This window comes from Chenopodium album, chromosome 5 (genome assembly GCF_948465745.1).
Source record: "Chenopodium album chromosome 5, dcCheAlbu1.1, whole genome shotgun sequence".
In the NCBI taxonomy this organism is placed as follows: domain Eukaryota; kingdom Viridiplantae; phylum Streptophyta; class Magnoliopsida; order Caryophyllales; family Amaranthaceae; genus Chenopodium; species Chenopodium album.
Genome location: NC_137838.1, coordinates 58,036,397 through 58,052,673, shown reverse-complemented (window position 1 = coordinate 58,052,673; position 16,277 = coordinate 58,036,397). Strand labels below are relative to the sequence as shown.

The window sequence follows — 16,277 nt, the reverse complement described above, 5'->3', positions numbered from 1 at the left end:
ATATGAATATTATGATCCGGAAAGAATTGGTTTTTTTTTTACTTTTTTTTTAAAAAAAATTGTTTTTGTAGAGAAGATTCATTGTTTCAATTTTTTATTTTTTTAGACAAATTATGTTATACAAAATTCACCAAGATTGAAATATCGTGCTATATCATCTGAGTGTAAACATCATTATTTCCAATGTTAGTCCATTTACCCAGATTTGTTTGACGAACAATTTTCCCAGAATTTAAACATCAAACTTCAAAATTTCTGCAAGTTACATTATTGGCCGGTAACAAATGTTGGATATTAGATTAATCACAAGGATAAGTCATTAAAATCCTTGAATTATCACGATGACTGAGGACATATTTATAAGAAATTATTATCCAGATTTATAGCACCAAACTCTTGAAAACAAATTAAAGTAAAACGAAGGAAAAAAAATTGTAATTATAAAACAGGAAATAAAATTACGTATCTTTTAAATAAAAATTGAAAGAGTTGTAACGATTGTAAATTTCTAATCTATTTTTTTGAACACTATTTCTTTTAATAGTATTCATTAACAAGATTACAGTAACAAGATTTATTTAAATAGTATTTCCATGTTTACTTACTTTATTCTAATTTATAACATGTTATTGATATTTAGTGTAAAATTCTAATTTAATTGGTAACAACATTTATTCTAATTTATAATATGTTATTGATATTTAGTTGTCAAATATCTCCGTATTAACAATTATAATTTCACCTTTAAAAAAAAAACACAAATGATCAATATCGAGTTATGGAGAGTTTCTATTAAGTGTATATGTGTGTCTTATAACAATAATGATTAACCTAATATTAATATTAACCAACGAAAACATAACTAGCAATGCTAGTTATTAATTTCCTTACTAGATGTAAATAAAGTTTTCAAAACTTTTAGTATTATTAATATGTTTTAAAATTTTTGATTGGTAAGCATTCAATTGTTTTTGAAAAAATGGAATATTTATTAGTAACCGATAACTATTATGTTTAATCCAAATTTAATATATTTTAACCCTTCACCACTGTATTTTGTAAATGATACTTTTTGCATAATCTTACTTTTTGCTAAAACAATTTATTGAGTGATAGCATTTGTATATTACAATATTAATAATTGTAATTCATATTAATAATCAATTATTATCTAATATTTATATGAAGTAGCGTAACTTCATTTTTTTATTAAATTAATACTACCTCCGTTTCATATAATCAATTTGTATATCCTCCGTTTAAAAATAAATTTCTCACGTGAAATCTTATGTTTTAAATTAATACTACCTCCGTTTCATATAATTTGCAACGATTAGATTTTTTTCCTCTCTACTTTATGTCAATCGTCGCAAAAAATGAAACAGAGGTAGTATTAAAGAATGCGACAATACTAGTAATGCTAATTGTAGACACCTAAAAACGTCTCCCCAAAACCAAACCCGATGATGAACAACCTTTCACCGCTACTATTGGTCGGGTTCAGTATTTAATCCCGAGAGTGCTTAAAAAAAATCGTATTTAATTAAATTCATATTTTTGAACGGTCCATGGATTGGTCTTGATGTTTGGTAAAAGCATAGTTTTTATTTCAACCCAAACTTATTATTTAATTTTTAGCCCAAACCCTTTTTTATTTTATTTTTGGCCCAAACCTTTTGTTTATTTTTATTTTCTTTTTTTAGCCCAAATAATAATAAGTCAGAAAAGGCCCGAAATTATCAATCGGCACTTAAAATGCCGAATGAAATTAGGGTTAAAAATGTATTTAGACGGAAAAGTGGGCTGGAAATTCCCGCGCCACGGCAGACAGCCACCGTGTCACGGGAATCCTTCCCGTCTAACGGTGGGATTTCCCGTGACACGGGAAGTCCGCCGTGACACGGGACATTCCGTGTCCTTTCCGCGTAAACCCTTAACGCGTTTTCTTTCCTGTTTTCTGAAAATTTCCCGCGTCACACTAAAAATGTACCGTGTCACGGGAAAGTTTGCCGTCTGACGGTGGGACTTCCCGTGTCACGGTACAGTTTGCCGTGTCACGGGATACTTTTTTAGGGTTTTTATCATTTTAGGGTTCCGTGTGCTCCCTCGGCACATTTTCCCTATAAATACCCCCTCATTTCTGATGTACGAGGCACCAAGTAATCCTCTGATTTATTTTTCTCTCTTCTATGCTTTAGCCTAAACACTAGCTGATATGTCTATTTTATACAGTATTTTACCCCCGTCCCTTGGTCGTAATTAGTAGTGTTTTTAGCTCTTTAGAGCCACTTTTATTACTAATCGGTGTTTTCCAGTGTTTTCGTAGATTTGGTTGACTTTTGTAGGGATTTATGCTTTTGGAGTATTTTCCCGAGATATTTTGGAGCGATCACGAGCATTGGAGAAACACGACCACTTTTGGAGCCCAAGGCCGGCTAGAGCCATCGAGCCGGTGACTAAGGGCTCGGTGATTTGGATCACGAGGCATTTGGACCATGTATTCGAGACCCGAGAGAAAATATGGATTGGGCCGAGAAATCTAGCCCAATCGAAGTCCAAGCCTCGAAGGAGAAGACCGGGCCCGATCGGGCAAGCATACACCCGATCGGGCGGATGCACGCAAGGGCAAGATGCGCAGCAAGCCAAGGCGCGCCCGATCGTGCGAGGCTTAGCACGATCGGGCGATGCAGTGAGAAGAGCAGTGCGAGAAAAAAAGGCGCGCCCGATCGGGCGGCCTCTAGCCCGATCGGGCCCATGTTTCTTGAAGGGCTCTTTTGTCGAGCAATTAGTTTCTAATTAGGAGTTGTTTTAGTTTTGTTTTAAGTACGTTTGGAGGAGAATTAATGGACGAATCCCTCTTTTCTTAGACTTACTCTCTCCACTTAGTTTTCTCTCTCTTAAACTCTCTCTAAACCTTTGTTCTTATTTCTTTGATTAATTCCAGATTATTTTGGGTAACGATTCCTCTTCCTTTAATCTTATTTATTTCTATTCCTTTCATCATGATTTATTTTATTACTTTGATTAATTTAGTTTTTAGTATGTGTGAGTAGTTTAATTTCTAGGGTTTATGGGGATCTAATAAATAATATGAAGGGGTAAATTATTGTTGTTGATTATCAATGCTAGATTAATTTCCTATTGATTGGATTAATGCTCTGTGACTAGATTAGGCCTATCTTTTATGCATGAGTTTGACAATATTGATTCAAGAATCAAGAGATGAGAATTAATGTTTAGGTCTAGTTTCAATAGGCAAGTTAATTTATAAATGGTTAAGTCAAGATTCGAGAGATGAGATTTAATATCGATAAATTAATTGTGTGATTGTAATAAGTAGCGAGAGCCCTTTACAATCTGGTTAATTGATGCATTGATGATTGACTATTATTGATTGTTGGTATTGCATGATAATTTCTTATTGGATTGTTTTAATGTTTTACAATTTCGGCTTGTAAAAGTATAGCAATATTAAATTGATGAATCGAGCAGATGTTAATTTGATATTAAAGGCTATTTTCAATAAGAACTTAGATCTAGTAAATTGCGAGAGCCTGTTAGATCTATGTTGATTAATAAATTGCGAGAGCCTGTTAATCATGTTATTTATGCAATGTCAATGATTGATTACTATGTTTTACCATGGAGTATTATTTATTGGTGAACCTATGCCCTAGATCCCTTTATATATCGTTTTCTCCCTACTCTTATTCTTTGTAGTTTAGTTTCATACTTAATTATAAATATTGGTTACTTAAATAATTTAGATTATAATAATTAATTAGGAGTAAAAAGACTTGTTTCCCTGTGGAGATCGACTCTACTTCCCTATCTATCTTAGTTAGTGATTTAGGTAATTATTTTTGATTAGGGGATACGACTTTACCCTGTCAAAATTTGGCGCCGTTGCCGGGGAAATGGTTATATTTTTATTTCTAATTGTTTTTGTAGTCTAGATTATTTCTCTTTTGTCTCAGAGAGCGTTAGTTCTCTAAGACAAATCTCATATTTGATTCTAGTTTTTGTTTATGCCCAGGTGTTCCAGATCAGGTTACATCCCTTTCGATCCTGAGATCGAACGTTCCTTCCATAGACAGAAAAACTTCTACAAGCAAATCCTGGCGGATTCTGGTGATACTAACAATAATCACCGCGATCCTCCAACTGATTCTAGCGATTTAGAGACATCATCAGACACAGAATCAGAGATGGCGGCTCCAAAGAAGCTTAGTGATTATTCACAACCAAAGCTTACGGATTTTCCACATCTCACCCCTACTCCGGCTCTTGATGGGGTTCAATTTGAAATTAAACCCCAATTTATAACGATGATAGAGAGGAAGCAATTCAGTGGAGCAAAGGGTGAAGACCCGAATCTTCACATTGCCGACTATTGTCAATATTGCAACCCCATCAGACAAGCCGGGGTCACTCAAGACCAAATCAGGGAGATTCTCTTTCCCTTCTCTTTAACTGGAAAAGCTAAATTGTGGTTTAATGGCTTAAATAGAACTACACTTGGTATAACTGACTGGGAAACTCTTGTTTTGAATTTCTATAACAAGTATTATCCTGCAGAGAGAACAACAGTACTACGGAGTGCGATTCAGAACTTTGCCCAAGAAGCCGATGAGTCTTTATATGAGGCTTGGGAGAGGTTCAAGGACTTACAAAGAGAATGCCCTCACCATAATTTAGCCCAATGGCAGTTAATCCAAGCCTTTTATAACGGCATTGGAAATTCTTCTAGAATAATTTTAGACTCTGCAGCTAGTGGGAGATTTATGAATCTTAATGTTGATGATGCAGGTCAGGTTATTGAAGATATGGCGATACACAATTCCCAATATGGGAATCCCAGAGAATTTGCTAACAAGGGGAAACATAGTGTCGACTCTGTATCCTTTTTGCAAGCTCAACTGACCTCTATTTGCCAAAAATTAGTTAATCTGAGCACTGCCAATGTAGCCAACGTTTCTGCGATTAATAATAATTCTAATGAGGCTTTCTGTGAAAATTGTGGTATTGTAGGTCATTGGGAGCAGGATTGCAGGAGTTCCGTGGAGCAAGTTAATGCCTTCCAAGTTTATAGGCAGAATAACCCATACTCCAACACTTACAATCCTGGGTATCGGAATCACCCATACCTTTCCTACCGGAGCACTAACGTTCAAAATCCACCTCCACAAGAACCACAGGTGCCACAGCAACAGCAGCAGAAATATTATCACCCCAATGCTAGCCAGAAGAATCAACCACAACAACCCCCCTCATCTTCCGACCCTTCTTTGGGGGAAATTAGAGCAATGTTGGTCAATATGCAAAAGCACATGGAGAGCAGGGATGCGACAATTGATCAAATTCTAGCGCATAATAAAATTGTAGATAATCAAATTGCGCAACTCTCCGCTACTCTACAAGCACGCCAACAGGGAGCCCTGCCGGCACAGCCGACTAGGCCTACGGATCAAGCATTTGCAATTACTCTAAGGAGTGGTTCAAACTATGAAGGGCCCTCTATGCCTAGAGTTGATGAACCTATTTTATTAAATAATGCTAATCTTGATTCAATTAAACCAAACAATGTAGTTGATAGCCCTGCAGGGCTAAAAGATAATACTAACATATCTAATTCTACATTGCAGGGTAAAACTCCAGAGAAGGTGGCTACTCCAGACAAAGATAAGAATGCTCAAAAGCCAATCATCAAACTTCCTTTCCCCAATCGTCAATTGAAGACAAACTTGGACAAGCAGTTTGGTAAGTTCCTGGAGGTGGTTAAAGATTTGAAGGTAACAGTCCCCTTTACTGAATTGATCACACAAATCCCCTCATATGCAAAATTTATGAAAGAAATTTTGACGAGAAAAAGGTCTATTAGTGAGGTAGAGACAGTAGCTTTCACTGCAGAATGTAGTGCCGTACTTCAAAATAAGTCTCCACCTAAATTAAAAGATCCGGGTAGTTTTTATATCCCTTGTCATATTGGCAATCTCTTGATTGATAATGCATTATGTGATTTGGGTGCTAGTGTTAGCGTCATGCCATTATCTGTGTGTTCTAAGTTGAATATGGGTAAATTAAAAGCTACCAATATAACTCTACAAATGGCCGACCGTTCTTTTAAATACCCCTTAGGTGTTTTAGAGGATGTCCCCGTCAGAGTAGGTAAATTTTATATACCTGTGGATTTTGTTGTTCTTGATATGGCTGAGGATACGCAAACCCCAATTATCTTGGGTAGACCATTCCTTAACACTGCAGGAGCAGTCATAGATGTAAGAAGTGGTAAGTTAACACTATCAGTAGGGGACGATAAAGTTGTTTTTAATCTGAATAATGCCCCCAAAAGCTCCATGACTGAGGAGAAATGTTTCAGTGTTAATGTGGTTGTACATTATTCTAACAAGCCCCAAGCTCTTGAAAAAGATCCCTTGGAGGCGGTATCTTGTGTTGCATCCTTTTCAGATGAGATAGACAAATGGCAGAAGGAAGTCGATGCAATAGAAAGAGCACTCTACAATGTTGGTCTTGGCTTCGAGGATGAACAAGTGGAACCGATCGAGCAAGTTGTGCGACTCGAGCCTACGGTAAGTGTTCCGCCAGATCGAGTTGCAAGAGTTGAACGCAATAACAATTTGAAGCAACATTCAATCAAAGAAGGGTTTTTAGTGCGTAGCATTGAAGATCCCCCAGTCCAAGTCAAGGAGGATCCGCCAGATAAGGCGACTTGGCGCCCCACAGGTTATGTCAGGAAGCTGCATCGCAGCCTAAACATCGCTAGACCGGGTGAGAAACCACCCGATCAAGCGTTAGGTAAAGGGTCCTAGGAATTATACTTGGTAAGAAGGTCGTGCGGGACCTATATAAACCAGCGCTTTGCGGGAGGCAACCCGTATTTCATGCTTTCTAGATTAGTTTTCCTTTTCTCTTATTTTATTTTTATTTTAGAGAGGTGAGGAGAGTGATATTTTACCATTTTTAAGTGTTGTTGTATAGGTATGAATTTGATAGGTAAAAAGACTTAGAAAAATTTGAAGAAGAAAAGAAATCGGAGAAACTCCAGGTCTTGGTACGGGCCCGATCGGGCGCGCAAGTGAGGCAAAAATCGGAGAAAAATTCGCCCGATCGGGCGATTCTGCCCGATCGGGCGCGCAAGCAGAGCTGATAACGAGTCCTCTTTTCGCCCGATCGGGCGCAAATCGAGTGAAAAGAAAAGAAATATCGGGCGAAGCTCGCCCGATCGGGAGAGCAAAGGGCGAAAAATATGTTCGCGTTCGTGCCCGATCGGGCGGAGCTCGCCCGATCGGGCGCGCAACTTGCATTCTTGAAATTTCCCCATTCGCCCGATCGGGCGTGGCTCGCCCGATCGGGCGCGCCTACAGCCCGTCCCCCCTTTATTTTCTTTTCTCTTCTTTTTTTCCTCACTTTCCCCTTATTTCATCTTCTTCATTTCACTTTCTCTCTCTAAAACCTCAATTTCCAAACCTTCAACTCACACTTCATTCCAAGATCTCCCCCAATTCTTCCATCCAAACTTAAAAATTCTTACATTTTCCAACTCCTCTCATCTTCCTCTACAATCTACACTAAATTTTCAACACTTTCTCTCAATTTCTTCTCAAACCCTAAGAGAGAGAAAGCTTCAATTCCTACTATTTTCACATTAAAATGGCTTTCAAGAGGTCTAGAACTGTTAGGGGTGAAGGATCGAAGCAACAAGCACCTAGCATTGACCCGGAGCTGCAAATTCCGGGGTGGGAGAGGGTGGTCATCACCACCCAAGAGCAAAAGCAAAGGATGCTCAACCTCATCACACGGCAGGTAATTCCTACCCGTTTTATTCACCATCCTACGCTTTCTAGACTAGGAATTGATAAACATGTTGAAAAACTATTCAAAGGAATTGGTATGAGTGGTTTGTTCCAATTAAATTATGATACATATAAATATTTGACTTTAGAATTCATTTCTAGTTTTAATGTCATAAAATCAAATGCTCTAATCTCTCATGTTTAATTTCGATTGTTTAATAATGATATTAGATTGTCCTTGAAAGATTTTGGAAAATTGTTTGAATTGAAAGCCGAGAGACCAATTGAACCACCCCAAGACAACATTACTTTTGTCTACCGTGCTCTAACAGGGAATCCTAACTTAAACCTCCAACATGCCAAGGGCACTTGGATTCAACATCCCGTGCCAAAACTTTGGCAACGGTTTGTTGGCCTTACCATCTTTGGGAGGCATGAACCGGCTAATGTGAGGAGAGATGAACTAGAACTATTAGGATCATACATGATTCCTAAGAGTGACAAGCTTAACATAGTTCATAGGATGGCCCAACACTTTCAGAGGGTTGCCAATGCGGCCGAATCGGGTAGGTCTAGGGTCCCAATTTACTTTGGTGGGTTAGTAACCCACATTGCGGTCAAATTCCTTAGTTGGACCCCTAGCGATGATGGTAAGGTAGCCGGACCAACCTTAATGGACGCACCCTACTTAGGAGGCCTTAATTGGATAAATGTGATAGGGGGTGAGACTTGGTGGGTGATTCATAGGGAGTCGGGTAAGAAAGACAACGCTTTCACCTTGCCTAACCCGGCCTTGACTAAATTTGAGAAGGGTCTTCCCTCTTATACCTTCGAATTAGGAGACCAAGGGGAGGCCCAAGTACACCACCAAGCACCTCCCTCACCACCACGACATTTCCACCAACCATCACCCCAACACTACACACATAACATTCCCACTTCCTCAACCAACTACAACATCGACCCTAACGCCCCATATGACTTTTCGGCTTTTAGAAGCCAATTGGATCGGATAGAGAGTGGGCAAGGGAGGATGGAGGGTATGGTTAGGAATTTGGACACTAGGGTAGGAGCCCTAGATGCTAGGGTTGGGGTTGTGGAGAGGAACTTAGGGCGGGGTTTATACCCCATGTATGATGATTACGCCCGTCGGGGGGCTATTCCCCCCGAATCACTTGTCCCCGATTGGTTCCAATACCCCCAAGGGGGATACACGGACCCAAGTGCCTACGGTACCTATGTGGACTATTCATCGGTCCATGGATATGGGACCGATGCTCCTTTTGGTGGGCTTGGGGGGAATGTAGACCCTAACTATTTTGCGGGTGGTTCAGGGTATGGTGGTGGTGGCTCTAGCCATGGCGGAGCCGGTTCTAGCCATGGCGGGGGCTATACCAGGATGGATGAGGATGAGGAGTAGGCTACTCTCCCAAGTCAATGAGGGCATTGCTTGATTTGGCTTGGGGGGGTGTTCTTTCACTTGAAAATTCTCTTCCTTTTCTCTCTTTATTTGCTTTCATAGTATAGATTTTCTTGCTTTCTAGGTTAGATTTCTTGCTTTCCTAGTGTAGTTTTTATTGCTTTCTTTATTTACAAAAATACAAAAAAATTGAAAAAATAAACAGAAATTCAAAAATACGTTCCAATGAATTGTAAATCATGCTTCCCTGTGCTCCATACTTGAGAAAATTTGTTTTGATTCTTGGTATTTGATGTTGAATATTGTGGATTTGTTGGTCATGATTTGAAGTTTAATTGCCTTGAAATCTTAACATGCGTCAATTTTGTCCAACTACTTGTGAATATAGTGCTTGACTAGTTGATTTGGTTAGGAAATGTGTGTTAGTTCCATAATTCCTGGTATGTCAATGAATTTGAGTATTGATTTGCAACTATGAGTAGTGTTTCATGACTTTTTATTATGCACATGAGGAGGACGAAGGCGTTCATTCTTTTAGGTAGCCTTCAGAGTATTTAGATACATTTGTTCCCTTCTTGTCACCCATGTTGTTGCTTGTGCCCCTTTTATTGTTTATAGCCACATTACAAGCCTTAATTGCCCCAGTGGTTACTAGTCCCAAGCTTGGCTTGGGGGAGCTATTAGTGAGTGAGGTGAGGGAGTTTGTAGTGTGCACATTATTTGCATAATTTGGGTGGGTTTTGAGAAGCAATTTGTTCTTGATCATATTTTTTTTTTTATGAGTTTGAAAGTTGTATATATTTGAGAAAAAAAATAAAAGTGTGATGGAAACAAAAGAGAAGTTCAAAGAAAAAAAAATGTGAAAAAATAAGTGAACTTCAAAAGGAAAAAATGTTCAAATGTTTTAGATGGAGGTTGATCAAAAGAAAGAATATGAGCCTCAATGAAAAATTCAAGTTTGGAAAATAAAGTTTGTTTATTCACTTCACTTCTTCATTATTATATCTTATGAGTGAAATTGTAAGAGTTGGGATTATTTATATTGTTTGGAGTTGTATTTGGTGAATTTTTGTTGGAGTTGAGTATGTTGGAGATGATTAGTCATTATTTATTTTTGACTTTGGTTTTACTAGGATTTGCTCCCTTAAGCATAGTTTTTCTCTCACTTGTTCCCAAATGATTCCTACCCTTTACCCTAGCCTTACATTACAAGCTTAAAAGACCTTCCGACCTTGTGCATAGAAGTTATGTAATTGTGAAAGTGTTGTTTATCAATGCAAGTTATGACTTGGCATATTTCGAGTCGACTAGTAGGATGAGCGTTCGATGTTTTTATACACACGAGAGTGTGAGTTGGGAGGGCATTGTTCACATTAAAGGGGTTGGTTGGAGAGAGATCGAGTACATTATTTACTCGCCACATAAAATGAGAGTTGAGTGTGTGAGCACTAGTCTTGAATTCTATATGCTCTTGTGGTTTGCTCTTTTTGACAATTGTTAGGGAGGAAAGGTAATTAGATGGATTTGATTGGTTGACCTTGAAGCATGTTTATTTGATTTACCTTGAATCGTTTGAGTTTGATTTTTATATTGGGGTGAGGCATGTTTTATATGTTCGTTGATGAGCTCTTTGCTTAGGGACAAGCAAAGGTTTGGCTTGGGGGAGTTTGATATGTCTATTTTATACAGTATTTTACCCCCGTCCCTTGGTCGTAATTAGTAGTGTTTTTGGCTCTTTAGAGCTACTTTTATTACTAATCGGTGTTTTCCAGTGTTTTCGTAGATTTGGTTGACTTTTGTAGGGATTTATGCTTTTGGAGTATTTTCCCGAGATATTTTGGAGCGATCACGAGCATTGGAGAAACACGACCACTTTTGGAGCCCAAGGCCGGCTAGAGCCATCGAGCCGGTGACTAAGGGCTCGGTGATTTGGATCACGAGGCATTTGGACCATGTATTCGAGACCCGAGAGGAAATATGGATTGGGCCGAGAAATCTAGCCCAATCGAAGTCCAAGCCTCGAAGGAGAAGACCGGGCTCGATCGGGCAAGCATAGACCCGATCGGGCGGATGCACGCAAGGGCAAGATGCGCAGCAAGCCAAGGCGCGCCCGATCGTGCGAGGCTTAGCACGATCGGGCGGTGCAGTGAGAAGAGTAGTGCAAGAAAAAAAGGCGCGCTCGATCGGGCGGCCTCTAGCCCGATCGGGCGCGTGTTTCTGGAAGGGCTCTTTTGTCGAGCAATTAGTTTCTAATTAGGAGTTGTTTTAGTTTTGTTTTAAGTACGTTTGGAGGAGAATTAATGGACGGATCCCTCTTTTCTTAGACTTACTCTCTCCACTTAGTTTTCTCTCTCTTAAACTCTCTCTAAACCTTTGTTCTTATTTCTTTGATTAATTCCAGATTATTTTGGGTAACGATTCATCTTCCTTTAATCTTATTTATTTCTATTCCTTTCATCATGATTTATTTTATTACTTTGATTAATTTAGTTTTTAATATGTGTGAGTAGTTTAATTTCTAGGGTTTATGGGGATCTAATAAATAATATGAAGGGGTAAATTATTGTTGTTGATTATCAATGCTAGATTAATTTCCTATTGATTGGATTAATGCTCTGTGACTAGATTAGGCCTATCTTTTATGCATGAGTTTGATAATATTGATTCAAGAATCGAGAGATGAGAATTAATGTTTAGGTCTAGTTTCAATAGGCAAGTTAATTTATAAATGGTTAAGTCAAGATTCGAGAGATGAGATTTAATACCGATAAATTAATTGTGTGATTCTAATAAGTAGCGAGAGCCCTTTACAATCTGGTTAATTGATGCATTGATGATTGACTATTATTGATTGTTGGTATTGCATGATAATTTCTTATTGGATTGTTTTAATGTTTTACAATTTCGGCTTGTAAAAGTATAGCAATATTAAATTGATGAATCGAGCAGATGTTAATTTGATATTAAAGGCTATTTTCAATAAGAACTTAGATCTAGTAAATTGCAAGAGCCTGTTAGATCTATGTTGATTAATAAATTGCGAGAGCCTGTTAATCATGTTATTTATGCAATGTCAATGATTGATTACTATGTTTTACCATGGAGTATTATTTATTGGTGAACCTATGCCCTAGATCCCTTTATATATCGTTTTCTCCCTACTCTTATTCTTTGTAGTTTAGTTTCATACTTAATTATAAATATTGGTTACTTAAATAATTTAGATTATAATAATTAATTAGGAGTAAAAAGACTTGTTTCCCTTTGGAGATCGACCCTACTTCCCTATCTATCTTAATTAGTGATTTAGGTAATTATTTTTTATTAGGGGATACGACTTTACCTTGTCACTAGCCTACCCTTTTCACTTCAAAATTCCTTCTTCAAGTGCTCAAAGGAGTCCATACTTTACTCGTGGTTCTGTCCTTAAGCCAAGGCGTGAAAGGTAGAACTGTTTGAGGGTTTGGCCCCAAATCAACTCTACTTAATTTAATTTAATTTAATTATTGTTTTATTATTTCCTTGAAGTTACTAACTCGTTTATTATTTTGTAGTTGCAAACAAACAGAATCAAAGTAAGAGTCATGTTCCTTTTATTTCTATTATTTTCTAACGATTTTATGTTGTTGGAATTGTGATTAAATTGTTTCCAATATTAATGTTATTCTATTATATTTATTGATCACCATATTGCATGTTAAAGGGAATATGTAATTGAAAATCACGCCTAATAAGATAATTTGGACAACCGGTTTAGGATCCTTTTTAATCTTGTTGTTTAATCAAGTGATCACCAATATTTTAGAATTATATGTGTGCATTAATATTCAACCAATTTAGTTAAATAATAGTTTGGAGCGAATTGAATATTTTGTTTGTATGCCTTTGAGATCACAGGAATGCTTTTCAATATAAGAATCGAGTAGAGGCCAATACGGGCGAATGTGACTCCATGACTCACTTCGTACCATCATCCCTGATCCTCCTTTCGTGGTTCCGAACCATATGGAGTTAGTAATATCATGGATTATGAATGGGGTGTAACCTTCACGGGTCAATCGTTGTTGCCTTCGTTGTCCCTTTATCGTGGTTGCCTTTTATGATCCGTGAACGGTTTACAAGTTCCTTAAAAACTTGTTGGCGGCTCCCTACTTTATTTTGTCCCTAATCGTAATGTCAATTCTCACTTCCTATGAGTGCCAAGCATATTCACACATGCTTTTACGTAGGCGCACTTCGAACGACGCCTACACTAATGAACATATAAAAAAAAATATTAATAAAACGATGAGTAGTTAGAAATCTAGCTACTTACAATATATAAACAAAGATTCCAAAAGTTTAAGTTTTATTATTAATATATTACAAAATATTTATTTACTTTTCATACATAATTTCTTGTTGTATTCCAAATGAATTTTTTTAAAATCCTCCACTATTTGATTCTAACCATTCACTACTTTACTCGTTTAATATTTCAACTCAAGACTTGTCATTAATATTGGATGTTTGAAGCAAACATTTAGCATTTGAAGAGTTATTCTTCCTTAGGGTCTGTTCACATTTACTGAACTGAACTAAACTAAACTAAACTGAACTGAACTTATTGGAGTTGAACTGAACTGATTGGAGCTGAACTGAACTGAACTGAATATTTTATGAGATAGGGAAATTAGGAGCTGAACTAAACTGAACTGATTGGAGCTGAACTGAACTGAAATTAAGTAAATGTGAACAGACCCTTAGTAAATACTACCTCCGTTAATTATTATGTGCAACAAAGGAGTATTATTTATGAGACATAAAATATTCCTTTGTTGCACATAATAATATACGGAGGTAGTATATATTTTTGTAAAAATAATTAAAAACAACTTTAGGTTTGAATTTACTTTGCTAACAACTTATATTTAAATAGTATTCAAAACCTAAATTATAGTTTGTAAATACCGATTGTTGTTATCCTCTGTTGGTTATTATGTATAAGCTAGTAATTTGTACCTCTTGGTAATGCCTTTACATATGATATTAGATAAAAACATTTTCTAGTAACAATAACATATAATTTGATATTGGGGATATATGTTTTTGTAACATACACTGTATTCAAATGAATTATAAAATCTACTGACAAATGAATTGTAAAATCTACTGCAAATGAATTATATATAAAAGTCGGTGGGATTGTGAGCATTAAAGGTGGTTTGGCGCTTAGCATTTTCTCCCGCCCAACAATGACTTTAGGCGCCTAAAGCCAAAAAATTTTTCCTCCCAATTTTCCCCCTCTTTATTTTGGCTTGTAGTGACATGGCGTTTTTTTATTGGGAGTGTATGCCTACCCCACATAAACCTGGTTTATGTGTAGCATCTCTTCAAAAATCATTCTCCAAGGCATGTGAGAAACTGTTCCCATTACATTTCTCTCGTTTTATTCTAATCGCATTAAAATAATATTCAGTAAATTTGATTTCTTTTCAGTAAAAATAAGTTTTTTTTATTAAAAATAAATTTTATCAATAAAAATTAGTAAATTAAAAAAACAAAATAATATTAAATTAGTAAAAATAAATTTTGATTAGCAAAAATCAGCTCAACAAAAATACAGAGTAATTTATTTCGGTAAAAGTTATTTAGTTTAACAAAAATCGAGCATATCTTGGCGTATATATTATACCATTAGAGTATAGATTATCTAAGTGATACTATTATACAAGTATCTCACAGTTGTATAATATTTGATTTACTCCTTTGGTTTTTTTTATTTGTTTCACTTGGAAATTTATTATTGTAAAAGTTAGATGGGGAGATTAATATAATATTGTGAGTGGGTGAATAATTTATTATTGTAATAGACGGGGACCTTGAAAGAGAAAGAATGTGAGGGAGGGTAAATATTTTATTAAATAAGTGGAGACCATGGAGAAGAGAGAAATGATACTACCTCCGCTTTTTTTTGTTTTTTTTTTTAGTTGCAACTTTGAAATATTTTATATCTCTCAAATAATACCACAAATTTGCAACTAAAAAAAATTAGAGGTAGTAAAATATTTTAAGTGGGGTTTGAAGTAAGAGAGAGAAATGATAAAATATAGTATAAAGTTACCAAATAAGGAAATGATGCGTTTAAAAAAAACACCTATAAAAGGAAAGTGATGCTAACGGATGGAGTATAATTTACATACTTATTTGTACCATTAGAAAAATATTTATACAACTACAACATTTAATAGTATTATTTACCTACTTAGGCCTTGTTCACTTCACCTTTAATAAATAATCTTCAGTAAAAATAATTTTAGTTCATTAAAAATAAGTTCAGTTCAGCAAAAATAATTTCAATTCAATAATAATAATTTTAATTTAGTAAAAATAAGTAATCTTTAAGAATAAATACAACTAAAAATCAGTAAAACTAATTTCAGTTCAACAAAAATAAGTTCAATTAAGTAAAAATAATTTCAGTTAAACAAATATAAGTTGAAGTGAACGGAAATATATATATCGACTGTTAATTATTTGACTCAAACTCTATTCAACATGTTAGGGATATCGACTGTTAATTATTTGACTCAAACTCTATTCAACATGTAAGGATAGAAGAAGGTAGGAAGAATAAAGGTTGTGATATGGAGGAATCATGTAGATAATTGAAAGATGATGTAGATGGAGAGATATGAAAAAATTAGGGATAGAATGTACCCCCAACTCAAATGACGGAAAAAACGACTCATGCATGAGCCTAAGACATGGTCATGATGACATATACACAAAGTGTGTGCTAAGACTAGTGAGTGTATGTGACATGTTAAGACTCGTGTCATGACCATGTGGCTAGACCATGTGACTAGACTCGAACAAAGGCTAAGTTAAGACCTCACGTATATGCATTAAACTGGACAAGCTGTGCTATTTTAGTCATAACTTTCGATCTGTGACTCTGAGTGGGATGAAACCAACGCCAAATTAAAGATAAAAGTTGGGGTTACAGATCCATAGGCTGTACAACTCGTAGTTCTTGCTAGAATTTTGGCTATGACCAAAAC

General features: G+C 36.3%; 1 non-coding gene across 1 annotated transcript; it reads right to left on the bottom strand.

Moving 5' to 3' along the window:
• Window positions 1–4,589: 4,589 nt before the first annotated feature.
• Window positions 4,590–4,696, bottom strand: LOC145633392 (small nucleolar RNA R71). Its single transcript, XR_014112720.1, has one exon. It is a non-coding gene; the product is annotated as a small nucleolar RNA R71 (small nucleolar RNA).
• Between the last annotated feature and the right edge of the window lie 11,581 nt (window positions 4,697–16,277).